The following is a 27,535-nucleotide window of genomic DNA, read 5'->3' on the forward strand; positions in this document are numbered from 1 at the left end:
AGTTAGGAAGGATGTTGATAAGCTGGAATTACTCCAGCATAGATTAAGGTGGTAACCATGTCCTATGAAGAGAGGTTGAAGGAGTTGGGAATCTCTACTCCAGAGAAGAGATGCTTGTGAGGTCATATGATTGCAACCTTCCAATACCCAGGTGGTTAGGCAGGGGGTTGGACTAGATGACCCAGGTGGTCCCTTCCATTTCTGAGATCAAATATTTAAAATATCTACATAATGTACTTCTACACAGATTCTATAGCACTGTGGGTAAACTGGTTGTGTGGGTCTATCCATGTTATAACAAATATCACACTAGACACTCTTCAACGTTTCAGTGACAGTCAGCCCATTCTTGAGAACTGCAGCAGCCGGGGACGGCATGGCCGCATTGCCGCTACGATGCCTACAATGAGGTTTCGTGGCCGGCACAGGAGAAAAAGGGGGGTTTATTCATAAAAACCCCAAAATGGGAGGGGAGCCCCATAAGGCTGCATCACTAAAAAGGTGGCACAGCACTGCTGTTGCTTTAGGGAGCATTCCCAGGCTGAAAGGGGTTAGGAGGCTGCCTAATGGCAGCCCCACACACTGGAACTCCCCAGGAATGCCTACCAGAACGCCGGCACGAGGACATGCGCTGGGAGGATGCCAGTGGGAGGCCGTGCTGGTGTCTGAGGGCCATGCTGCCACCACAGTCCAAGGGGGGTGGCGTCAGTGCCCCAAGGCCAGTGCCCATGTCCGTTTGCACGGTACATGTGGCACAGACGCTGGCGTAGGGGTCACACTGTCTCCTATGCTCATCCAGCCCCCAGCCTCCGGAATGGGCTGAAACAGGTATTATTACCGCTGACTATCATGGCAATCCAAAGCACAGTGATACGCATCTAAACCAATAGGGTCTGGCTAGGATTACCCTATAAGTCACTTTCTCCAATACAGGAGAAAGTCTAATATTTTGGCTTGAACTTCAGTCCCCTTATCATTTCCTTTATAGTAAGTGGTTTGAATATTAACTTCACCTTCTTTTAAAAAGAAAAAGAATGAGGACATAAATCAAGCAAACACCCTTTATAGCCACATTTTGTTTGGCAAGCCACATGTTAAATGCTTGTTGTAAATCCCTACTAAAAGCCTATCTGCATGCTTCCCAGAGATCCACCAACACATCACTTGCATATACTCTTGTGACATAAATTATAGGAAAATAAAATTCAAAGGCAGAAAGATCAGAGTGTCTCAACACCATGCAAAACTAGAATAAAGCCATACAATTCCTGAAACTAAGCTTAGTTTATGAAGAGATATGCTCAAGGCAAGAGATACCCCACTCCTCCACATGAGTGAGAACTGAGGAGCGGCACCTGGAGTGGAACGGCATCATGGGAGCTGGGAAACGCCCACGCGAAGTGGAGGAAATATCGCCGCCACCTGCAAGTAAGCAGTCTAAAATAATTGACTACTTTGCTTCCAGCTTAGTTTAAAAAAAAAATCCACAAGAAGGCATAGGATAAGATGGAGCGAACAGGAAAAATAAAGAACCTTTTGGATCCTATGAGCAACAGAAACAAATTGTTGACTTTTTTTCCAACCATCAAACTTTAATGATTTTAAACAAATGTATTCAATCAATATCTTGCAGGGTTCAAGATGAGGCAGCCAATAGTAATGGCAGCTGTTGAATAGTAAATGCTCTGTCCATTGTAGAATGGAGACCGTCTTTGTTCCAAAGCCTGCCAAGCATTCTGCCTGTGCCAATGCTGTATCTGCCAACATTGACGGTGGCAATGTACAGTGCTCAACAGCCCTCAGAATTTCTCATTGGGTGGTCTAGCAGCAGCAAATCGGGTGCGGGGCAGGGCATGTCGGAGCACCAAGTCAATGGTTTGTTTACAGTACTGGCAAAATACATCTGTGCTCCTATTATTGATAATATAGTATATTGCTGGATTTCTTTATTAATAGTTCCTAAAATTAAAATCCAAATCACTTGAAGCCCATATAGTATGACAACATGGGCCATAAGTATGGAGGGACACAACAGAGCAAAATAATATGTTTGGGGTATTTGGACAAAATGTTCCATGTCTTGCTCAGTATACAATATACAATTCGTTATACAGCATCTTTTTAGATCACTTGTTCTCCTTTCTTGCAGCAAAACATAAGAGATTGCACAGGTTATAGGTACAAACATGAACAATAAATTAGATTTATTGTTTTAGATTTCCCCAGGATTTTATGAACTGTTAAGAATGTTTTTATACCAAAGTCTACCGTGCAACTAATGCTAAAACTCACCAGTATATTCCTCAACAGCTAATATTGACAGCAGGTGTCCACTTAAGGGGGGGTCAGATTCTGGTATATTGGACCCAAAAATATTGGCATTTTCAAATTCCAATACCAATACTGTATTTGGATTTTGGGGTTTTTCAGGAATCTGGATTTTTTCGGGTCCATTATTCCCTATTGGGAACTTTTCTGGGTGCTTGAAGGGGTGTTTTGAAGGTACAAAGACCAGCAGCTCTGCTGCAATTTTGGTGCCTGTCCTTTAAATTACCCCAAAATTTCAAGTAGACTGAACCAAGGGGTCCAATTCTATGGGCTCCTGAATGGGGTCCCCTAGCTGTCCTCATTATTATACATTGAACTCCCCTAAGATGCAAAAACAAAGGAAAGACAAAAGGGGAAGAGGGGGAGGAACAGTTCATGAGCATCTGCAGATTCTGGCTCCCAATCTTCCTGGTAAATCCCAAATATTTCTGGGATTTTTCAGGGCCATTTTTTTTCCAATTTCCTATAAGGTATTTTTTGGGTATATTTTCGACTCTGTTTCACCTGAATATACACACCCCTACTTGATACCAGCAGAGGCCTCAAATGGGTTGCCCCAGGTCTTCATTTATCTACTCCAAAACTTCCAAATAGGTGGAAAGATCACTACCTGTTCAGTGTGCCACGTTCTCAAGACTCAGGAAGTGAAATCTAACTATGCTAAGTCTGTCTTCCCCTTGCTTGAAATACGTTGTGGAACCCGTTCTAGGTTGCACTCTCTGCTCCAGACTTTTGATTGTATATATAAAGTGCTGCCATGTTGCAGCCCACTAATGATAACCCCCACAGGGTTTTCAAGGCAAGAAGTTAAGCAGAGGTAGTTTGCCGCTGTCTGCCTCTGCGAAGTTTGCCTTGGTGGTCTCCCACCCAAGTAACAACCCTGCTTAGCTTCCAAGATCTGATGTGATCAAACTATACTATAGCATTGCACATCCCTCCAGACTCTTGGCAAAGTATAATTTATTCTTCTCTGTCAATACTTTGGTTCTACTTATTAGAAAACAACAAAACCTATCACAGTGATGAGTTGAGCATGCGTGGGGCTTTATGTGGAAGGAGCCAGTGCATCTCTTAAGGTTCTATGCACATGTTCCTTTCCCCAGGAATCATGGACGATGGCCAGGCCAACCAGCGTTAGTGGTACAGGGTAAGTTCCAGTGTAACAATGGCACCAAATTCAATGATTTATTTCCCCTGTGGGTCAACATAGAAGCCATTCCTTCACTAATATGGGAGGAGATAAAATTATGTACTCAGAGGCACCATGGGAAGGGGGGCAAAACTTGTTCCAAATCCATACCTGACTTCAGCCATTGAGGATCAAACCTGCTCCTATATTTATAGACCCTCCTCTTCATCTCGATAGCCATATCTTAGGCTTTGTTTTCTTGTCACGCCAGAATGTGATGGAATATAGAGAAGCATCTTGAGGTCATTAACTGGAATGTTTTGTTATTATCGCAAAAAGAAATCAAAGCTGCAGTACTTTAAGCTTTGGGGTAGCTTTTGTCTCCAAAGAATTCTTCCTTTTCCTTGGAGCACTTAAAGCCATCTGATGTCACTTATGCATGTGTGAAGGGAAAAGCAACATAGTATCTCTGACTTTGGCTTTTCTTAACACTTGGCCTTTCACTTACACATTATGTTTATGGTGCAAACAATTTACAGACACATGACAGTAGTTCAGAAAGGTGAAAACTAAAAGGCAGGCGAGCTTCAGACTTTCATCATGTTGCAAACACGCTTGAACAACAAAAAAAAATCTATTTTCTGCTCTCTATTTTCAAAAGTGAGAAAGTTATCTCTTAGGAGGGCTTACAGTAAATCTAACACATTTTTAAAGTGCTGCATTTATATGCCTTTGAAATATAGTTTAAAAACTTCTTTTTTAAAAAAAGAAATAACTTTGGGAACAATACAGCCTAAGTGAAGTACTTTTAGGCCTTCATTTCAATGGGACCAAGCTAAATACCCTCACTTTAATGGGATGTTAAAGTACTTAATGTGGGTGCACTGTGTTCTGTGCTTTTATTTCTCCTGTCATGTAAGCCTTCCCTTTCCCTACTCTCATACTATATGTTTCCAGATGACAATAAGTAATATCATACATTTAGTTCTTTCTCTTTCTACTCCAATTGTACCTATTTTTATCACCGTAAGTCACATATCATGGCTGCCTATTGCACCAATCTTTCCCTCAACCGCATGTAGTCTAGCCCTACTCATGTTTACTTGGAATTTACAGTGCTGCCTCCTAAGAAGGTTCTGGCCTGAAACCTCCACCTGGCGCCAAAAATCTGTGCAACCCGCATAGGGTTGCATGGGAGATATGCCACCTAAAAGGTGGTGCATCTCTTCAAAAATAAAAGGGGTGTTCCAAGCCATAATGGCTTAGGAGGCTGCCTAATGGCGGCCCTGCCCCCCAGCCAGCGCTGTGACACCCTGGGAACGTCTTTTGGGACGCCCAAAGAATCCCTCCCGGGATGATGACGCAGCCTTTGCCGGTGTCCGGATGCCGGCAGCAGGCTCCATTGGCATCTGTACCCAGCAATGCCATGGCAGCAGCCGGCAACCAGCGGCCGACCCTGCATGCCGGTGATGGGACCACAAACGTCAGCGTGTGCCATCCAAACGCCGGCGCTATGGGCCCTTGCACCAGCGGAGGACTTTGCTGGCCTCCTGAAGACTTTTGTCCTGGCTGCCAGCACGGCTCAGAAATGCACAGTAAATCACACAGTACAGGTTTTATTCTCGAATATATATACAGTTACAGGGGTTCCTCTTAACACTCTCTTGATCTCCCCCCCCCCCAATTTTGCAAGGCTCAATATTGTTACATATATCACACTTCCCTTAGCAGTAGTAAGTCCAGGACAGTCCTCCAGGGTTTCGTTTCCTTTGGATGAAAGAGAACACTAGAGATTTATGGTATCCTGTAGTCTTTGTTTATTGACAAATAACATATGCAGAGCACTTGGGAAGAAAACAAGTTCCTAAAACAGGTAGCCCGACTACAGACACTGCATCAGATTCCCAGGGAGAACCTGCTGAAATCCCAAAGGTAGCACTCCAGTTCTAACTAGCACCAACTTAGAATTCTCATCTTTCAGCCTCTGTCAGTCCAGATGCAAAAAACCCAAGCTGCTTCTACTTGTCTATCTGTCGTTAATCCCTGTTGGGTTTCACATTCCAACTGCTGAAGTCCCTTGGTTAAGACCCTGATCACCCCTCAGGTTAGTTGAAGAGGAAAAATGTAGTGATGGGCCTATTCATGGTGACCCAAGTTCAAAACATCCAAATGTCTGAAATGCTGCAGACATTTCCACACATGCTGAACACTGCATCCTTAAAAATCCCAACACATTTAAGGTTAAAAGCAGTCATAAATCTTTCCAGGATTAAAGTGCACACCTTCCTTCTTTCTGTATGTAATGAATTTGTAAAACACCTTCACGGTTTTAATCAAGTTAAGGAAGACAAGTGAGTCTATGTCTTGTTTAGAACTTTGTTTTATTTGCCTTGATTTGTGCCATTATTATTCATTTATCATAAGCAAATTACCATTACCACCTAATCACTTATATCATCACCTTTAGTGTTCTCCTTCTGTTCCTGGCTAAGACCTTGGGGACAGTGTTAGATTGTATCTGCCTGATAATCTCACCACAAAAAAATGCCCTAAAATCCATTTTTTAATTATTAATTAGTTTTTTAAAAGTTATCAGATTGTCCCAGTGTGACTGACCTATTGATTTTTAATTATCTTGGCAGCATTTGATACTATTAAGTATGACATGTTGCTGAACCAGTTACAGCTTCTTTCTTGGCTTTTATCAGCAAAACAATATTAAAATGTTTTCCTTAAAAGAGGCATCTTCCTTCTCCTACTCGTTGGAAGTGAACAATCTATATGTCGTGTCTAAAATTTAAAACTCTGAGATACATACTTAAAAAAAAATGTTGAGATGTATTGAGCTTTCCTAAACAGAGTATTCTCAGAACTTTGCACTTTTAAAAACTTGATGACATCAGAGGAAATAGGGCCAGTTCAGATATGTGGCTTTTTGAAGGAGAATAAAGCAAAAGCCCTATGGCACCTTAAAGCCTAATAACGCTTATTTCAATATGAGCTTTTGTAAGTCACAGCTCGCCCTGACCTGGATGGCCCAGGCTAGCCTGATCTCATCAGATCTCAGAAGCTAAGCAGGGTCAGCCCTGGTTAGTATTTGGATGGGAGAACACCAAGGAAGTCCAGGGTTGCTGTGCAGAGGAAGGCACTGGCAAACCACCTCTGTGAGTCTCTTGCTATGAAAACCCCTAAAGGAGTCGCCATAAGTCGGCTGCGACTTGAAGGCACTTTACACACAAGTCACAGGTCACTTCTTCAGATACCCATTACCCATCTATCTGAGGTAGTGACTGTGACTCACAAAAGCTCATATTGAAATACATGTTGTTGTGACTCTTGAAGGTGCCACTGGACTTATTTTGCTACAACACTACCATGGGTACCTCTTTGCAGATGAGACTGGTATCCCATCATCATGCATTGCCATCAGCCACATAACGTGTAGACTGAGAGTCTGTACATCTCAGCTGTGACAATTTCTCAGAACTTGCTCCAATGGAGATCTATGAATTCCTTGCTTTTTATATTGCTCCCATAACTCCCAGAAGTGCAAAAAAATAAAAAATAGACCAATTTAACATCAACTTGCTAATAACTGGAAAATACATCAATGTTTACCAGTTTTGTTGCAAATACGCAGTCTGAAAATATTCCAGAGTTTTGTATATCATGGTTTAAAATCAGGAAGACTAAAGTGGGGGAGAGAGGTTCAGCCCTTCTCCTGTACTGTTTTCCTGAGCCAAAGTGTCCACTAGGGCTTATTAGCAGTACTGTCATGGGTCAGCCTGCTGAGATGTCCTCAGATGAAGAAGAGATAGAGGCAGAAAGCAGGGTGAGGACAGAGGAGCAGCTGCAGCAGGCTGGAGAGCAGCCACAAGCAGAAGAGACCTCATTGTGTTCACAGCCTTCCAGCTCAGGGGATTCAGCATCACCACCAAAGCTTCTGGAACAGAGGTGTCAAAGGCTCAGAGTAGCAATCCAGGACCAACAAAGAAGCAATAGATTCATTAGCCTGCGCAGAGCACGAGCCATGAGTGATAAGGAAGACTGATACGCTCCACTGGGCTTGGAATGCTGGAACGGCTTAATGAGCAACAGTTGGCCTGCTACCTTAACAAGATAAGGGCCTATTTAAGCAGGCAGCGAGGTGGGCCCCGTATGGGAGCAACTCTTTCACAACCACCTCCTTCTACCGGCTATGTACATCTTTGATCCTCTGAACTTCTCAGGACTTCTGTTAGCCTGACTGTCACACAGAACTGAACCTTACCCTGGATTTGGATTGATGCCTAGGAATTGGATTTGAACAACACGGTGCCTGACCTCGGACTGGCTTCCTGATTATGCTATCTGCCTCTGGCCCTTGTTTCTGCCAGGATCCCGAACAAGTACATGGAACCCCACAGCGGGGCGAAGAAGGCTATGGCAGCTGTTTTGGCTTGGGGAAATGGGTGTGTGTGAAACTTCTCCTCCTCTAGACCACACTCTGAAGCCAATCAGACCCTGGACTGTTTGGGAACATTAGTTCTGTGGTGTCTCATCTGTTTGTACTATGGTTCAGGAAACTCTGTCCTGACTCGTGGCAGACATAACATCTCATTTGGCCATCACTTCCACAACAGATGACAAACCGTATTTTACTAAACATGCAGACAGTATAAACATTTTTTATCTTTTTCAGTTCCACTAGAATCAGTGGAGCTAACTTTTAAGTCCATATAGGATCACAAGGTAGTGAGTTGGATCTAGGGATGCCAGCCTCCAGGTGGGACCTGGGGATCCTCCAGAATTACAGTTTATCTCCAGACTACAAAGATCAGTTCCCCTGGAGAAAATGGGCGCTTGGAGGGTGGACCCTATGGCATTCTACTGAGGTCCCTGTCCTCCCTAGGTTCCATTCCCAAATCTCCAGGAGTTTCCCAATCTGAATCTGGCGACCCTACACCCCCCATCCCCACCGGTGGCCAGGGGGAACCTGGCAGCCCTTGTTGGATCCAGTGTGAGAATTATGCAAAGACTGCCAATCTTTCTGGCTTTTCCTTCTTCCCAGCAGCCTTTTCTGGCCCCAAGAAAATTTGTTCCCAGAGTCACAGGGCCTACGTGGAGTAATACTATGCTTTATCCTGTGCTTTCCAAAATATTTAGACCTTACTTTAAAGAAACAAATTTGAACCACTTCCCATGTTCTTTCTGCAGTGATCCTTTTATGATAGCCAGTGGTGAGTGCCATTGTGGTGTGGAGGCATCAGGCTATGCTCTGGGAAACCTAGGTTTGACCCCACCCGACCATTAGGGTTACCAACTCAAGGTTGGGGAATACCTGGAGATTTTTGGGGTGGAGCTTGAGGAGGGTGGGGTTTGGGGAGGGACTTCAATGCCATAGAGTCCAATTGCCAAAGCTCCGTCTGGCTTTCCTTGTGAAGACACCTTTCGTTCGTCAACTTCAGTGGCTTATTTTGTGAAGGCATCCTAAAAAGATTCTAAAAAGAAACTAGAACTTCAAATAATTTATTATTATAAGAACTAACCTTTACACTTACTGTTTGGAGAAGTCCTATGGAGACTCTTTGATAGGTCCATTGTGGATCTTATGTATTATTGTTGTTGCACCATTGTAATATGTTGTTCATGTGGGGTTAAGGTTTTTGTATAATGTCTTGGTATATTTGTTGTATGTAGTCATTGTGAATTTTGCTTTGCCATAGTATATAGTTGTATTAAGACTGTCTTTTCCAATATATCTGTTTCATAGAGCCGAGTACTAGTACCTGGAGGTTGGCAACCCTACCTACCATGAAGCTTGCTGGTGACCTCGTATCAGTCACTATCTCTCTCAGCCTTATCTACTTCATAAGGTTGTAGTGAGGATTCTATGCCTAAGGGAAAACCTTTATTCTATCCTGTGATCTTTGGAAGAAAGGCAGTATAAAAATGCAGTCAATAGATTATATCTTCAGCTAAAGAGCATCCATTAGTATTAAAAACATTTAACAATTCATTTGTTTGGGATATTTCAGCCTTAGTGTCTACTAGAATTGCCCATTGAACACTCCCTGGCTAATCTCTCTCTCTTTCCACCTAGTCCCACTCAAAAACTTGAGTGTTCCAAAGAATAAAGTACTGGGACTTTTGTGTGCACTGAAGCGCAATAATAAATGTGTTATATTTACAGTCCTACAGTTTCCTAAAAAAAAAAAAAAAAAGGTTAAGGACAAAAAGAACAGAGCAGTAAAGTGTTTACGGCCGACTTTGAAGAGGCAGCTGATGTAGTTCTGCATTTGAAGCTAATTGTCAGTGGAACTTTTGACACTGGAATGAAAAAAAAGAGAAAGAAATCACAGAGGTTATATTTTGAATTTTCTTTCATAGTTTTTTTTTTTTTTTTGTCATGCTACTACTGTATTTTTCTTTCAGGAAAAACAGAAGCTTTTTACATCCACTCTCCCCCTCCCCCCCCATTATTGGTACATAATGAAATAAAATTCTTCAAGGTGTGTTTTCACAGGGAAGAAAGCGAAACCTTTCCACCTAGTCTTATCACCGCTACCATCACTACATGCCTGCTGTCAGACTCTTAAATAACACATATTAAAAGCACCTCTAACTCACCAACTGTTGACGGAAGGAGTGAAACAAAGGATTTTATCCTTGGTTACAGGAAAAATATTCTTTTCAGGGAAAATTTGCTAGAGATGCGATTAAACCATTAGGGATCATCCATATTTTCATGTAATCTCTTTAAAATATCAACAAATATTTTTTTATCAAGGAGAATACCCAATGTACATATGAAGCTGCCTTATACTGAGTCATAACACTGGTCTGTAGGGCTGCCAACATCCAGGTGCATGCTGGAGATCTCCTGCTATTACAACTCTATCTCCAACCGATAGAGATCAGTTCACCTGGAGAAAATGGTGGCTTTGGCAATTGGACTCTATGGCATTGAAGTCCCTCCCCAAACCCCGCCCTCCTCAGGCTCCACCCCAAAAACCTCCCGCTGGTGGAGATGAGGGATCTGGCAACCCTACTGGTCTGTCAGGGTTAGTATTGTCTACTTAGACTGGCAGTGCCTCTCCAGTGTCTGAGGCTGAGGTCTTTCATATCACCCTCCTACATGGTCCCTTTAAGTGGAGATGCCAGGGATTCAAACAAGTGGTATGCATTTGGATATACCCAAGCCCAAATTCAACTTGAAACGAACTGTTTTACTGGTCTACTTGGGAAAATCTGAACTGACCAAAACACTCTCAAAATTCCAAGTGTAATAGTAATTTATCTCCTTGAATTTCTGGTGCATTTCAAGTTTCTGGAGGCACAGGAACTGGGAGGGAGACAGAGGAAGCACCCCCAGCAAACAGATGTTTGACAGCTCATGTGCCTTTTAAATTGTAAAGTAATGTTGTTTTCTGTGGGAAGACCTAACCTCCAAACTCCAGAAGTATAAAATTATAGTGCTTTAAAGTATAAAGGGCATATGCACTGCCAAAGGAGCTGTTTCCTGAGATGTCAAACATATGAAGCTGCCTCATACTGAATCATACCCTTGGTCCATCAAAGGCAGTATTGTCTACTCAGACCGGCAGTGGCTCTCCAGGGTCTCAGGCAGAGGTCTTTCACATCTCCTACTCGCCTAGTCTTTTTAACTGGAGATGCCCGAGACTGAATTTGGGATTTTCTTCATGCCGAGCAAATGTTCCACCACCAAGCCACGCCCCCTCTCAATCAGTGTCTCAATGTCCTCCCTCTCTCTCCCTCCCTCCCTCCCCATTTCTGCTGCCCCCTCAGGGAAGGGGGTGACAAAAATAATGGACCTAAAATTCCAGAACTGGAAAAGTACCTGAAATGAAATCCAAATCAGTAATATCACTGGCAAAAATTCAGAGTAACAAAAGCATGCCCACCGTAAAACCCTGTACTGTCACAACAATCCGCTGACTATTAATTAAGTTAAATAGAAAATTATGTGTTTTCAGAAATATCCACTATGACGGTAAGTAAATCACTGGGTTCTGGATCGGCATAGGATTGAGCAAGTGTCAAACTTCAACTACTTAGGCTTCTACTTTGCCTCTTCCAATAAATGGAAAGCTCATTTGTCTTCTTGAGTCTACTAAAGTACATTTAGCTGCTATTATGACTTTCTTTTATCACTCAGGAGGGCAATCTACTCCATTAGCTCTGGAAGTCTATAAGGCAAAAACAAGATCTTTTCTGCTTTAAAGATAAAGGTAAAGGTCCCCTGTGCAAGCACCGAGTCATTCCTGACCCATGGGGTGACATCATATCTCAACGTTTACCAAGCAGACTGTGTTTACAGGGTGGTTTGCCAGTGCCTTCCCCAGTCATCTTCCTTTTAACGCCAGCAAGCCGGGCACTCATTTCACCGACCTCGGAAGGATGGAAGGCTGAGTCAACCTTGAGCCGGCTACTTGAAACCAACTTCCATCGGGATCGAACTCAGGTCGTGAACAGAGCTTGGACTGCTTTTCTGCTTTATGAAGCTCCAATTTGGTTTCCTACTCTTTCCTCCAAAATTGAAACTTTGCAATCAAAATTTTTATGTGCCATCTTTCAAGCGCCTAATTGTATTGCAAACTCTAACTTATACTTAGAGGCTGGCCTTGGCTCCATCTCCCTCTTAGCATGGAAAGCTGTGGTGAAATTTAGATTTTTTTCTATTCGATCAGGATTTTCTTCCTGATCTCTTAAAATGGACTGAGCTTGACCGTTTTGTGCGCTCTTGGACAAAGATAGTAGTCAAAAGACTTTCAAGTTTACACATTTCCTATCCAAGTTTTCCCTCAGACCTCCATTTAGTAATGAATAAGATACTCACCGACTTAGAACGAAGGGACCACCTTGAACTATGTGGTGATGCCAGAAGGAAATGTGCACTCTCCTTCTGGGGACAGAGCACCCCATCTTTTCCAGTGCTCCCAAATTATCTTGAATTCTTAACCATTCCAACTGTTCGTAGACTTTTCTTCTTGGCCAGACATAATGCCTTACCCCTCAATGAATTAACTGGCAGAATTTTGAAAACCCCAAACGCACTGAGAGACTGACCGTGTGGAAAGGCAAAGACTGAAACACCCATTTTTTATTCCGTTGTGATTTATATTCTTCTATAAGATCTTCTTTGATTACTCCATTGATTTCAAACTTTCATGTATGTTCTCATGACTACCACTTAATCTATCTGCTGTCTGGTAATGATAAGGGTGTTACTCTATCAGTAGTTTACTACTTAACAGCCGCTTTGAAGATACGCCGAAAGTTATAATCAAGTTACGCCGAAAAGCTCATTTGCATACAGGCCCTCTTTTTGCACTGGAACTGGAATGGAAATGGAGCCTGCTGTCCCCCCCCCACACACACACACACCAGTAGCCTGCCTGTTTGCCTTCCTGTGAATGCAAAAACAAATTTAAAAGGGCCTCTTTCCTCTACGGGTGTACTGCCTATCTCAAAGGGAGAGGCATATAGTGTTGCTGGTGTTCAACTTTCTGCATTCCAGGCAACAATGATTTTTTTGCTGTCTGTAGGTGCACTACATGTAATGAGATAAAGGGAACGTAGCCTCCACCTTTCCCCCTCAGTCTGCACCATCTGCTTTCAGAGCAAAACATTTTTCCATGGCAGGCCAGGAATTGCATGATATGAGCAGGGTTATCATGCCAGTAAAGGTGACTGAAACTGATATGAGCAGGGCAGAGAATGAAATAGTAAGCAAGCAGAATCCCATTGCTTACATAATCAAGAAAGCTGTCCCAAACCAGTTGGGACCTTGGTATGAATGGCAGAAAGTGCAATAGTACACAGAAATGCCCATGGGGACAATCCTCTTTGTTAGGATCATCTGCTAATTCTCTTGGCTGAAGATGCCTCTGTCACAGAGTTTGCTGAGTCACTCTCTCCCCTGGCTGTCCTTCCTGGTTCTCCCACATTTTCCGCTTGTCAACAGCAGGCAGCAAGGTGCCAGAATAATGGCCAGATCTGATTGCTTCCAAATATTCCTGAAATGTCATCATTTCCAGTGATTAGATTAGTTATATTAAGGATTAAATCATTCTATTCTTTAATGAGGGGATTCAGTTCAGATTTTGATTAATTTCTGAACGCATCCCCTATAGAACAACCAGTTTGATAAGAATCAACAGTGACCTTGATACATGAATGTGATCTCAGTGACATCCATTTGTCTCAGTTATGCAGAAATACAGTGGAATACAGTTTTGTCTGCTAATCTATATCTTATTTAACCAGCCAGAAAAAAATTATTATATATGTAAATCTTTTACATTCAAGGACTTCTCTTTTCCTATGTTTATTTATTGGCTTAATAAGACAACATTATTTAAAATACAAGCAGAGTATGGGGAGCAGGGCAGGGAACAAATGCACTGAGTGGCTATGATAACAAAATAATGTATATTGTTCATAATTAAGTCAATGAAGAATGAAAAAAGAAAGGTTTCTGTAGTCTGAAGTTTTCATTAAAAATACAGTTTCTTCTTCCCCACACCAACCTCCCCCCCCCCCATAATTTCTAAAAGGAAAATAAACTTAATCCCATAATCAGAGTGTATTATGCAAAGGAAGAAAATTGGTGGGATTTTACATCATACTAGGTAAATAACTGGGCTAGTGCTTCTTTAGAGCATCCTTGGTAACACCACACTATGGCACTGCAACAGGCTCTCCAAGGTCTTTTATGCATGGGTTGGATTTCCCTGGCCATTTTTGCATGGTCAGTTTTGATGCTCACTCACAGCTCTTTTTTTAAATGCGACTTTAAAAATGCCTATTCACGGTCCAGGCGCAAAAGGAGAAAATCCACCTCTGAGCCATCCTGAAGCAAAATTGCTTTGCTTGTAGCACCAGATGTTTCCAAGCAAAACACCCTTGTAGATATTGTCTGCCCCTTTTGTCTGATGGCAGTGTCTGCCAGTAGTAGGGCTGTTGAATTTAAAAAAAATTCAGTATAGTTCGGATTCGGCTGAATTTGGCCCGTTTAGATTCGGGATATGCCGAAGTCCGAACTCCCCCACTTTGGGTCTGTGTAATTCGGCGGGAATTCAAAGTTCGGGGAAAAAATTCAGCCGAATAAAGCCATTAAAAACACAACCGCGTCTTTCCGCGGCTCTGGGGGGGCATTTTTGGGGGTAGAGGTCCCAAACTTTCAGAGGAGCTTCAAAGGACCCTTCTTGCCAGACCCCCCAAGTTTTGTAAAGATTGGGTCAGGGGGGGCTGAGATATGGGCCCCGAAAGGGGTTCCCCCAACCCTTAATGTGTATCTCTGAGCAGAGCTTGCCGCCCATGCACAAAGCTCCCAGCCCCGACAAACAGCTGATGAGAGCAAGGGCGGGGCAGGTGCTAAGAACTTTGCAAAGCAACACAACTGCAAAGCAACACCTTTGCAAACATGCAAAGGGCGGGGCAGGTGTGAAGAATTTTGCAAAACAATACAACTGCAAAGCAACACAAGCACGCAATGCAACACCTTTGCAACAGTGCAAAGCAACACCTGACACCTGGGAGTTTGCAAACCATGGAAAGGGTCAGAGGCAGCTAGCTATGCATAATGAGCAGGAGGGGGTGGAATTTCTCCTTTTGCATTGGACTTGGGACCAGGCAGATGCATTCTTTAAGTCACCATTTGAAAACCAGTTTTGAGCAAGCATCAAAATAACCTAACTGATCTTATGAATGAGGGAAAACCTGAAGACATAAAAATGAAGCCCCCCCCTCAAACCAGGGAGAGAGAGACTGGAGGGGGAACACACACCCCAGGCAGAACGGGCAAAAGCCCCCTTTGGCTTCCCCCCCGAACCACAGAAACTGCTCCCTCCCCACACACACACAGACTCTGCTTTCCCCCCACACACACACACAGAAAAGAAAAATTATAGATTAAAGCCCCCAAAGGGGTCTTACTGTGGCTGTCTTCTGTTCCATCAGGAGGGGCTGGGAGGCTGGGTAATCCAATATGATTCCATTTGTATCCAATATGAGATCCATATGTATGCATCTCTCGAGAGTGATCCATTCATCCCAATAGGGAAAAGGGGAAAGCCCATATCTCGGGGGGCCCTGACCCAATGTTTACAAAACTTGGGTGGTCTCTTAAGAAGCCTTGTCTGAAGCTCCGCTGAAAGTTTGGGGTCGGCACACCCAAAAATGCGCCCCCTGCAGCCATGGAAAGAGAAAAGGGGGGAGCCGATATTTATGCCCCCACTAAACCCATCTTTACAAAACTTGGGTGGTCTCTTAAGAAGGATTGTCTGAAGCTATGATAAAAGTTTGGGGGCTGCACCCCCCAAAAAGCGCCCCCTGCAGCCACAGAAATGGAAAAGGGGGGAGAGGAAAAAGGGGTGGAGCCCATATCTCGGGACCCCCTGACCCAATGTTTACAAAACTTGGGGGGTCTCTTAAGAAGCCTTGTCTGATGCTCCGTTGAAAGTTTGGGGTCAGCACACCCAAAAATGCGCCCCCTGCAGCCATGGAAAGAAAAAGGGGGGAGCCCATATCTCGGGATCCCCTGACCCAATGTTTACAAAACTTGGGTGGTCTCTTAAGAAAACTTGTCTGAATATCCCCTGAAAGTTTGGGGTCTGTACCCCAAAAAATGCACCCCTTGCAGCCACGGAAAGGAGCGAATGTGCACAAGCACCCCCTCACACACATGAGGATTTCCCTCTCTCTCTCTCTTTCCCCGGCCGGGCTGCACATCAGCTGATTCCTCCAGTACTCAATCCTGACTGATTGGCCAGAAGAAGACCCAGCTTGGCCACCGATTGGCCGGGGGAGGAGAATGCTGCTTACTGAAGGTTATGCTGCTTACTGACGGCCCCGAATTGGCCGGATTTATTCGTGAACTCCCGAACTCGCTGAATTCGGCTCCCTGGTTGCCAGCCAGTTTTGAGTTCGGTTCGTCCCCAACTAAAAACCGCCGAATCAAGGGAAATTCAGCTGATTTTCAGTTCGGGCCGAACCGAATCAACAGCCCTAGCCAGTAGTAGTCCACATTGTACTGAAATTGATCTTGAGAGAAAGATTGTCAAATTTTAGATTTGCAAACTGGCCAAATGGATTTCTTTGCTCTTTAATAAAGGTAGCAAATTTGGTTTAAAAAAATCCCTCTAATTGCAGGAGATACCTCAGGCTTATGAACAGATACATAAAATGCACTCCAAATGTTCTGAGGACAGCCAAACTACAAATTTATTTTAGGAAAATGTGGTGTGTTCCGTAGCTTGTTAGTTTCCTTCAACTTTCTGAATAATTCAGACAGATCCCTTGCTCTTTTAATTTTAAAGTCTCATTTTTTGGGGGAGGAGGGATCCCTGGATCTGCTGATTGGTATTTTTTTTAGAGACAGAAAAGCAGTCCCTACTTTCCTAGCAAGCTGCAGAGTGATTTCCTTTGCAGAGAGATTACTCTACATTTCCTAAGTAACAGCGAACATCAGAAGAATGATAAAATCTAATTGATTACCCACCCAGTGGTTCTTTCATTCTGTAATACATCTCTGTAGAATTATGTCACACTATGGTTATATTTAGATCACAAAACCTAAGGACTTCTATCCCTTGAAGATGAATAAACAGCAAAAGGAATGTCTTCTCACAACAGGAAATCATTAATCGCCATTTTTTAATAGAGAGGGAAGCAGCAAGTAATGCAGATGATCTTTCTTCAGGTTATAAAAGTAAAAAGTAAATAAATGAAGCTCAGAGAGAGAAAGCAAAACACAATGATTTAATCAGATTGTAAAATATGACAGTCATCACAGCAGTACTTCACCTTGTTTCTGAGCCTCAGATAAATCTGAGACCACAAAGACCAATTAGCTTGATTCATGAGAAATTAGGAAGGTGGGGATCAAGGTCATCCAATACATTTTTTCTTCTCTTTTTTTCTTACATAATATATAACCTGACATCATATATCTAATTCTGAACCTGGGTTTTTTGTGGATCAAAAAACACAGGTAATGGGGCCCGGTACAAATAAGGAGTATTTTTCTACTTGGCAAACTCTCCAGATTTGCAGAAAACATATAAAAGGGAAAAAAATTAAGGTTTGGCAAAAAAGATTGAGATCTCATCATGCTAAGTCACGTAATATCAACTACTGTTTTAAAGAATGGAGAAACAGACAACTACCACAGCATGAGCCAGGCAGGCAGGAATGGGATTTGCTCACACCTCACTGTCTCTGCCACAATCCTGGCAGGTGAGCTGGAATAGTGAACAAAATCTGCTACCACCACCCCAGTTGCTGGTTCTGCAGGTGGGTGAGCAGGAGAGGAGCCGGAGCCACCCCTTGCCACTGCCACCATCCATGAGGCAGTCTGGTAGAGCTAGAAGTGCAGGAGCAGGGGCCACCCCTTGCCACTGCCACCATCCATGAGGCAGTCTGGTAGAGCTAGAAGTGCCTCAAGTTGGATGCCTGGCAGGTGGAAGAAGGAGAGGGGAACTGCTACTACCTCAGCCCACCACCACCACAGCTTGGCAGGCAGTCTAGGCAGGGAGAGGCTGCAGCCCTGCAAGTGGCTGGGCTGGCCAGTGAGAATCCTGGTGTTGTAGAATGGATTGTATATTAGGAGCATAAAATTAGCCAGAGAGGCAGTTGGGCCCTCACATGACTTGGTTCTCTTACCTGGGTTTCTAAAAGTCACAGCTTGCTAAGTTTCAACTAGGCCTACAGCCTGAACCGATGTTTGAAAGAACAAGAAACTGTGTTTTAAGAACCCAGTTTCTTGACACAGCCTGAGCAGCATAAGGCACAAAACGGGGCTAGAGCAGGAGGCAACAGCAAAAACTAGTCCTGGGCACAGGAGATGCCTGTGGAGGGCTGTGGGTGTGTGAGAGTATGTTTCTCTGTTAATGTCTGAAAGGGGAAGTGTGCAATGGATTTTGCCTCCTATTTTCTAGCTGCTAAATACGTGACCAGATGTTTACTTTCTTCTTTGAAATGTATATTGTGACCACATGTAACCTATCACTCTATCTTTCACTTATCTCACTTTTTTTTTTTCAAGGAAAATCCAGGCTGTACACATGGTTCTTCCATTCTCTAGTTTGGCTTGCTTTTTTTGCTTTATGCAAATTGGCTAATTTCCTTGAATATTTGCATGAGATTTGAATTATGCACCACAATTCATGACACCCTCCACCTTAGTGTCTTTCATCTGTAAAATGGGTAAATTATTTTCCAGAACATCTTATAAATGCTTGATTCTTTACTAATATGCTGCATATACAAGTGTGGCTGGACTATAGTCTGCAGCTGAGCTCACTGGCTTAAGCTATACAACTGCTATCGCTTTGTGTTTTTGCCACAGTTGGAATCTGAATTCCACTGAATTGCTCCAGTGTCATGGATGTATGACTAAGGGGCTGGCAAGCATTTAGAATAGCCTCATAGCTTAAATTAATAAAGAATTTTCTGCAGACTGCACCTCTATCCATTCAACTCCATTTATGCCTAGAGACTCTGGTCTTAGCTCCCTCGACTTTTTGTCATTCAGTACATGGCACCTCTATTGTAGAGAATTTTTTTTACATGAGTGAAATCAAAAATGGCATTCCCTACATGCAGTATGAAATGATTGTTTTGGAAACTTACTCCACCTTTCTCCCCATGGCAAACCCGCCTCCAGCTTTCACCTGTGACACAATTTAACACTATCTAAAACACTGCCCAAATAAATTATGTTCAGTATAGGCTTCTTTGCCTTTTATCTTACATATTCCACTATTCATGAGTGAAACCCAAAGAGGAGCCACTGCCAAGTAACCAAGATGAGTCTGGGGATTTAGAATAAAGAGGCTCCTAGGCTGTTACCGCACTAGGTATTCCCAGCGATGTATTAAGAGTTTGAAAATGTTACAAAAAACATTGCTTTAAAAGGGTTTTTGGATACCACGGCTTATAAATGGTTGGAAAACGTCTTCACAGCTAAAGGGGCCAAACAAAGTGCGAACAGTATTTTTTATAATGTTTTCAAACTCTTAATACATCGGTGGGAATACATAGAAAGTGCGAACAGTATTTTTTATAACATTTTCAAACTCTTAATACATCGCTGGGAATACAAGTGCGCTAACCCCCCTAGTCTTGTCTTGCAGATGTTGTGAGGCAAGGTCATGGTAAGGAGGCTCATACTGTGCCTGGATTCCCCCATCAGAACCTGGGACAGCTCACTGTAGAAGCAGGACATAAACCAGAGACTTTGAAACCTGCTGAGATCTGATGTACACCTAGGGCGAAAACGCATGGTCGCTTTAGCCTCCTTTATTCCCTGTTTCAGCTAGGATTCAGCCAGGATCGAACGCACGTTCGGCAAAACGCATGTGTTCGATCCTGGCTGAATCCTGGCTGAAACAGGGAATAAAGGAGGCTAAAGTGACCATGCATTTTAGCCCCTATAGTCAAGGGGGTGTTCTAGGACTCCCTAGGAAAGATCATCCTTTAACTGAAAGGACAGTATACATCTTCTTCTACAGTATGGATTGCAATGAGACTATTATGTCTCCTACTGTTTCTGGAACTTGTGTGATAGTGAAGGCAAGATGCCGGGTTTGATTCCCCACTCCTCCACATGAGCAGCGGACACTAATCTGGTGAACTAAATTTGTTTCCCCACTCCTACCTTGGGCTAGTCACAGCTCTGTTAGAGCTCTCTCAGCCCCACCTACCTCACAGGGTGTTTGTTGTGGGGAGGGAAGGTGATTGTAAACCTGTTTGATTCTTCCTTAAGTGGTAGAGAAAGCTGGCATATAAAAACCAGCTCTTCTTCTTCTTCTATGTGAGCTTCCAGGAGGACTCATCAGTACCTGAAAAAAATCTGGAAATTCATGGCTTACCTACTTGGCACATCCACATGAACACACTGTGGCTTTCTGAAGTTCCCTAAGAATGATAGTGTGGTATAGAGGCTAGAATGCCAGACTGGGGCTTGAGGGAGCCGAGTCCCCACTCAGTTATAAACCTTCCGGGGTGACTTTGAGTCAATCACTCACTCTCAACCTAACCTACCTCAGAGGGCTGTTGTGGGAATAAAATGGAGGGGGCTGATGCACGTCACCCAGAGATCCTTGGAGGAAGGCTGAGATAAAAATAAAAGCCATGTGACATGTTAAAGACTAACAATATCTATTTCAATATGAGCGTCCGTGAGTCAGAGCCCACTTCTTCAAATATGTGATGAGGAAAGAGAAGTGAGCTGTGACACACAAATACTTGTATTGAAATAAGTGTTTTAGCCTTGACGGCACCAGTGGACTTTTGTTATAACACAAGCTTCTCCTCTAAGGTAATAGGGTAATACAAAGGATGCCGAGGTGTTTCTCTTGAAGTGGCCCACAATTTCTAAAGCGGAATCTTTAATATGTTCCATTGCTGCCATAGATCTCCTCAGCTTCCGTGTTCAAATTCACGAATCCCCGTGCTTTTTCATATCAAATTATTTCCATTCTTTTAGCCTTCTTCACCCTTTCCTTACAAAATTAATTGCCTTGATATTGCTTCTGTCGTTATTTAACAACATCCTCGTTGCCCAGAAGTTGTTTTCCAGGAATCCTTTGCTCCTTCATTTTGCAGTGCTGCTAACTCATCTGACACCTGTTATCACCACATTGCCTCTTGGCACTTTCATAATGGCTGTTTTGAATACTTCCTTGAATTCAAATTCTTTCTGCATCTAATTTAACCAGATTTGAAGGTACTCGTTCTAAGTATGATTAGATGCATACTCTTACTTGGGTTGTCATGTTGACATAATGCGATAGTCATTCCCAGATTCACTGCGCCGTTTTCCCTTTTACTCAGTATTGCACAGAACTGAACATGGAAACATTCAGCTGATGCACCTATTAAGTGGGAAAGCAATCCTGTATCACAGTTACAAACAGATTCCTTCCTTTGTATGTTCTCTGACAACAATTCTGCCAAGTCATCTAATTAATTTCACTATTCTAGAGAGGATCAGGTCATGAGACAGATTGCCAAATTGCCATAGCGATCCCTGGGGGGAATGCATTAAAAGGGCATAACAAGTACCTATGTCTAGGCCAACAAGCTCAACAAATTTTTGCAGTGTTTTCAGAAATGGGATTGTTACAATATAGAACAATTGAGAGTGGGAGACAATTTGAGCATCATTGGTGGAGGGCTTGGTATGAATCAGACTGATCATGCCATAGAGGTCATTTGCAAGCCCTATGAGGTGATGGTTATGGTGGTGAATAAGGTTTTTTCTCTCCACTACTGTCAGATGAATCTTCTCCAGTTCAGTTGTTTAAGGCAGCTTGTGACTAGATAGCACCTAAGTCCCACTGGCTGATAATGTTAATTTGGCCCCCAGCTCTGATGCTTTTGCTTGTTTGTTTTTTTGTTGATCAAATATTTCTCACCCATTCCAATGTAGAGCCAGAGTTAAGTGCAGATTCAATATCTGAAATGTCACAAGCTGCCCTACAACTGTTTCAGCGCTTGAAAAGGTGCTGGGGGGAAACAAGAACGCCAAATAGGATTGGGCCCTTGTGGCATTTTTAAATGGCCAGATTTTTCTTTAAAAACGTGTTAGACCCATGGCCACTGTGATGTCTAGTTTGACCTTGACCTGCTCTCTACAGTCAAGTTGCCTTTTCGGGGATGCTGGGCCCATAGAGATGGGGCTGGAGACACCAGGCTTGCACTGAGCAGGTCGCTTGATCCAGCAAGGCAGTCCGCCCAGGCCTCAGCTTAAGGAGGCTGGGAAGTAATCAGTCCCAGCTGCACTGAGCTCCAGAGGCTGTGCTGTGTCCGGCCAGGAAGTAAAGCACTACTCAATATCCACAAAGGGGTTTCACAAAGCCAGCCTTGGGCTTTGCCTTCTTTTTGCCATCACAGCCCGGGCCTTCTGCCACCATGATTCCTGCAGACGTAGAGTGGGTTACGGGGAGCGATGGGCCTGGGTTCGCATCCTGTCCAGTAGAGACCTGGTGAATATTTTGGGGGTTGGTAGCAAGGCCTCTCCTTGAAGTCTCAGGCAGTGCAGCCTCTGGTGCTGCTGGACTCCAGCCGGCTTGGGGGTGCCGGGGCCTCCCCGATCCCCCTGGTCCTCCTCAGCCACTGGTCATGGCTCCTCAGGATCCTCGCCTGAAGAGTCTGAGTCACTGGACAAGTCAAAGGGGATCATGACAGGCCCCAAGAAAGGAGAGCTGGCAAACCAGATGCAGCTGAGAGAAGTCACTCTTGGCCACTATGCCAACCTGCTTTTCAAGCAGCAAGGCTGGGTCCATGAGTTCTGCAAATGTCAGCTCTACTCCATCCACCATATTTGGATCCAGTCATCTAAAACATCAGCCTTTCAAGCCAGCATCACTCACTTCTGTCTTGTCTGGATTCAGCTTCAGCTTGTTCTATTTTAGCCACCTGATTATGGTCTTAATTCCAGCATGTGGAAGAAGAGTTGGTTTTTATATGCTGACTTTCTCTATCATTTAAAGAAGAATCAAACAGGCTTACAATCACCTTCCCTTCCCCTCCCTACAACAGATACCCTGTGAGGTAGGTGAGGCTGAGAGAGAATGACTTGCCCAAGGTCACCCAGCTGGCTTTGTGTGTAGGAGTGGGGAAACAAATCCAGTTCACCAGATTAGCCTCCGTGGCTCATGTGGTGGAGTGGGGAATCAAACCCGGTTCTCCAGGTCAGAGTCCACCGCTCCAAATCACCGCTCTTAACCACTACACCATGCTGGCTCTACACCACACCACTCCAAACCACCACTCTTAACCACTACACCACACTGGTAGAGTCCTAATAGGTCTTTAGCTTCTCTATGTAGTGGTTAAGAGCATTTTGATTCAGCTGAGCTGAGCTGGGGACTACAGGCAGGGGTGAGTTTAAACTTTGCCTTTTTTAAACACTGGGAAGCCTAACTAAACTGAGAATTTAATTGAGGTTTGCTGGGAGAGGATAGTGGTTGTTGTGCAGGGGGGTGATTAAGGTTGATTGCTGCCTGAAAGCTTGATTGTTACCTTGTTAAGTGGGGCTGTTGTGATTGGAGCTTGTGTGAGAGAGGTGGGGGTTGTGTGCGTTTAAATTCCAAGGCTCCTGCTCGCTAGAGGCGCGAGCTCTTGCCCTGTGGCTCGTGACTGGGGATCTGTAGGTGAGTATAAAATCTTGTTATCGTGGCAGAGTAACTCGCTCCATCTAGTTGGGGTACCAAGCAACTTGAATATCTCTGTGAATTAGTAGCAGATAGCTGCAGGGCAAGGATCTTCGGCACTCAGTTCTTATTTGGTACAGGAAGAGTGCAAGAGAGTAAAAGGCAGGGTTACAACACCAAAGAATAATATAATAATTAATAAATAAATAAAGTACCAGTTATGAAGGTAGAAAGCCAGCAGGGGTTGGGGGGCTTTCCAGTGTGCTGCATGGAGTGTCACATGTATGATTATATGCCTGTTGGACAGAAGTCGTGGGTGTGTGCTCGGTGCGGGGAGCTCCTGGCTCTCAGGAAGCGAGTTCACTTCCTTGAGGCCAAAGTAGCTCAAGTGGAGGAGCTGAGGCAGGCAGAGAGAGAGGTGACTAAGGACTCCGGGGATGAAATAGTCACATCCCAGTCCCAAGGTGATGGCAACCTGCCAGTCACGGATGATGGAGCCCTTGGGGAAGGAGGCCATCTCATGGAGGAAGGGGAATGTGGTCCTTAGAAGGGACCTCTTCCTTGGTGGATGAACAGATATCCTCTCGTACGGAGGATATGCCTCAGAGGGGAGGGGGGCTTCTTGTAGTGGGGGATCCAATCCTTAGGAATGTAGATAGCTGGGTTTCTGGCGGGTGCATGGACCGCATAGTGACTTGCCTGCCTGGTGTGAAGGTTGCGGACATTACGCATCATAAAGGTACTCTGGTAGATAGTGCCTGGGAGGAGCCAGTGGTTGTGGTGCATGTTGGTACCAACAACATGGGGAAATGTAGTCCGGAGGTCTTGGAATCCAAATTTAGGTTGCTAGGCAGGAGACTAAAAGCCAGGACCTCCAAGGTAGCTTTCTCAGAAATACTACCTGTTCCACGTGCAGGACCAGCTAGGCAGGCACAGTTGGTGAGTCTCAATGCGTGGATGAGACGGTGGTGCAACGAAGAGGGCTTTAGATTTGTAAAGAACTGGGCAACATTTTGGGACAAGCCGGGCCTATACAAAAGGGATGGGCTCCACTTGAACCAGGATGGAACCCGACCGCTGGCGCGTAATATAAAAAAGGTGGCAGAGCAGCTTTTAAACTGAACCTGGGGGGAAAGCCGACAGGAGCTGAGAAGCATCCGGTTCAGGCAAACTCAGTGCATACGGACAAAGGGAAAATTGCTTCAGATTGCCCACATAGGAATTACTTAGTCATGAAAGGGAATGGGGGAAAAAAGATGGATAGCCACTTAAAGATGCCCAAAGGCACATGCCAGGCAAGTCGAAATAGAGAAACAGTGTGGGGGTGTTTCTATGTTAATGCTAGAAGCCTCCAAGCAAAAATGGAGGAATTAGAGTGCATGGTTTTAAGAGAAAACATAGATATAGTGAGCATTACAGAAACCTGGTGGAGGGGAGAGAACCAGTGGGATACAGTCATCCCTGGTTACAAACTGTCTAGAAATGACAGGGAAGGGCGTATTGGAGGGGGTGTTGCTATGTATATCAAGAAAGGCATAGTGTCTAATAAGCTAGAGACCATAAAAAGGGCAGACTCATCCACAGAATCCTTATGGGTGACGATTCCGGGCCCCAAAGGAGATTTGGTACTGGGGAAGTTTTACCGGCCCCCTGACCAAATGGCAGACTCAAGTCCACATTACTAGAGGCTCAGCTAGCTTGTATACCGCAGGTCAGGAAAGGTAGTAATAAGTCCAAGAGGTCACCACCATGGCTAACGGGTAAGGTGAAGGAAGCAATTAGAGAAAAAAAGTCTTCCTTCAGAGACTGGAAGGTTTGCCCAAACGAGGCGAACAGAAGCAAACACAAACTTGCACAAAGGAAATGCAAGCAGATAGTTAGAGATGCAAAAAAAAGATTTTGAGGGGCTTATTGCTAAACACATCAAAACAAACAATAAGAAATTCTTTAAGTATATTAGGAGTAGGAAACCAGCTAGGGAAGCGGTTGGACCATTGGATGACAATGGGAGGAAAGGAACTCTAAGGGAGGATAAAGCGATTGCTGAAAAACTAAAAGAATTCTTCTCATCTGTCTGCACTGTTGAAGATACAGGGCAGATTCCTTCTCCTGAACAGAGATTTTGGACCAGACGGTATTCATCCTAGAGTTCTTCAAGAACTCAAATGGGAAATTGCTGAACTTCTAACAAAGATATGTAATATGTCCCTTCAATCAGCCTCTGTACCAGAGGACTGGAGAATGGCCAATGTAACAACCATTTATAAAAAAAGGTTCCGGGGGGACCCAGGAAATTACAGGCCAGTTAGCTTAACGTCTGTTCCGGGTAAATTAGTGGAAAGCATTATTAAAGATAGAATTGTCAAGCATATAGAAGGGCAATGTCTGCTGGGCAAAACCCAACATGGCTTCTGTAAGGGTAGGTCCTGTCTCACTAACCTATTAGAGTTTTTTGATAGCTTCAGTAAGCATGAGGACAGGAATGAGCCTGTGGATATTTTGTATTTGGATTTCCAAAAAGCTTTTGACAAAGTCCCCCACCAAAGACTGCTAAGCATACTTCGTGGTCATGGGATAAGAGGACAAGTCCTCTTATGGATTGAGAGCTGGCTGAAAAATAGGAAGCAGAGAGTAGGAATCAATGGTCAGTTCTCACAATGACGAGATGTGAGCAGTGGGGTGCCTCAGGGATATGTGTTGGGACCGGTGCTTTTCAACCTGTTCATCAATGACCTGGAGTTGGGGATAAACAGTGTAGTAGCCAAGTTTGCAGATGACACCAAATTATTTAGGGAGGTTAAAACATAATCAGACTGTGAAGAGCTCCAGAAGGATCTCTGCGAACTGGAAGAATGGGCATTAAAATGGCGAATGAGATTCAATGTGAGCAAGTGTAAAGTGATGCATATTGGGGCAAAAAATCCCAACTTCACATATACACTGATGGGATCTGTGCTGGCAGCAACAGACCAAGAAAGGGATCTTGGGGTGGTAGTGGATAGCTCAATGAAGATGTCAACCCAGTGTGTGGCTGCTGTAAAAAGGCAAATTCCATGCTGGCCATAATTAGATGAGGAATAGAGAATAAAACTGCTGATATCATACTGCCCTTGTACAGATCTATGGTGAGACCACACTTGGAATACTGTGTACAGTTCTGGTCACCACACCTAAAAAAGGATATTACAGAACTTGAGAAGGTGCAGAAAAGAGCAACCAAAATGATTAAGGGACTAGAGCAACTGTCCTATGGGGAGGGGTTAGGACGCTTAGGGCTGTTTAGCTTGGAAAGAAGGTGGCTTAGGGGAGACATGATAGAGGTCTATAAAATTATGCATGGTTTGGAGAGAGTGGACAGGGAGAGGTTTTTCTCCCTCTCCCATAATACTAGAACACAGGGTCATCTGCTAAAGCTGGAGAGCGAGAGATTCAAAACAGATAAAAGGAAATATTTTCTCACACAACACATAGTTAAATTGTGGAACTCTCTGCCCCAGGATGTGGTGATGGCTGCCACCTTGGAGGGCTTTAAGAGGGGAGTGGACACATTCATGGAGGAGAGGGGTATTCATGGTTATTAGTTAGAATGGATACTCGTCATGCTGCATACCTATTCTCTCTAGTATCAGACGAGCATGCCTATTATTTTGGGTGCGGTGGAACACAGGCAAGATGGTGCTGCTACACTCGTCTTGTTTGTGGCTTCCTAGAGGCACCTGTTTGGCCACTGTGTGAACAGACTGCTGGACTTGATGGGCCTTGGTCTGATCCAGCAGGGCCTTTCTTATGTTCTTATGAAACACAAATCTCCTTTGTGTCCAAACCTATCTCATCTGGGAAGAGGTTTTTAGCCTAGCTTTTTGTGTACTCCCTTTCATGATGTATTTTCATATGAAATAAACTTTTAATAGTA

This window comes from Euleptes europaea, chromosome 10, assembly GCF_029931775.1.
Source record: "Euleptes europaea isolate rEulEur1 chromosome 10, rEulEur1.hap1, whole genome shotgun sequence".
NCBI lineage: Eukaryota > Metazoa > Chordata > Lepidosauria > Squamata > Sphaerodactylidae > Euleptes > Euleptes europaea.